Source organism: Photinus pyralis, unplaced genomic scaffold (assembly GCF_008802855.1).
Source record: "Photinus pyralis isolate 1611_PpyrPB1 unplaced genomic scaffold, Ppyr1.3 Ppyr1.4_LG10, whole genome shotgun sequence".
Lineage (NCBI taxonomy): Eukaryota > Metazoa > Arthropoda > Insecta > Coleoptera > Lampyridae > Photinus > Photinus pyralis.
The window spans coordinates 7205130-7205695 of NW_022170250.1; positions in this window are offsets into that span (position 1 = coordinate 7205130).

Sequence of the window (566 nt, forward strand, 5' to 3'; positions counted from 1 at the left end):
GCGCAGTGAAGTGAGGGGGGCAAAATAGTTATTAACTGATACGCTAAAGATTTACGGAAGTTGTCCCTTTGTTGAAGATCGATCCTTGATATCAAATCTCGTTCATGACCCATGTCACAGCAAAGTATTTAAAATTAAAATTTAGACCGGAACTAAAAAGTCGAATTAAAACTTGAACCCTAAAAGAAATCAAAGGTAACCCCTCCACAGTACAGATACCACCCGCACTTTCTGCCCTTTTATGTTTAAGAATATGTTTACCAAATTTGGTTCGAATCGGTTCAACCGTTTAGCCGGAAATGAGAGTACAGACAGACAGATCAATCGACATCATCGAGGTTTTGTTTGATTCGGATTTCCTGGTGCTTCAAAACGTGTATTTCCGTCAAAATAGTGGGGGGTCATTTTTACCCCAATGCCTTACTAGGGGTGGTAATAAAAAATATGCTAATTCATTCAATTTAAAGGAACATCATCGCCGCAACGTGCTTGGTTATTATTCTCCATATTCCCCCTTCATTTGTGACGCAAATCTCAATTTTATTGTTGCTGCAGAATACGGCAGG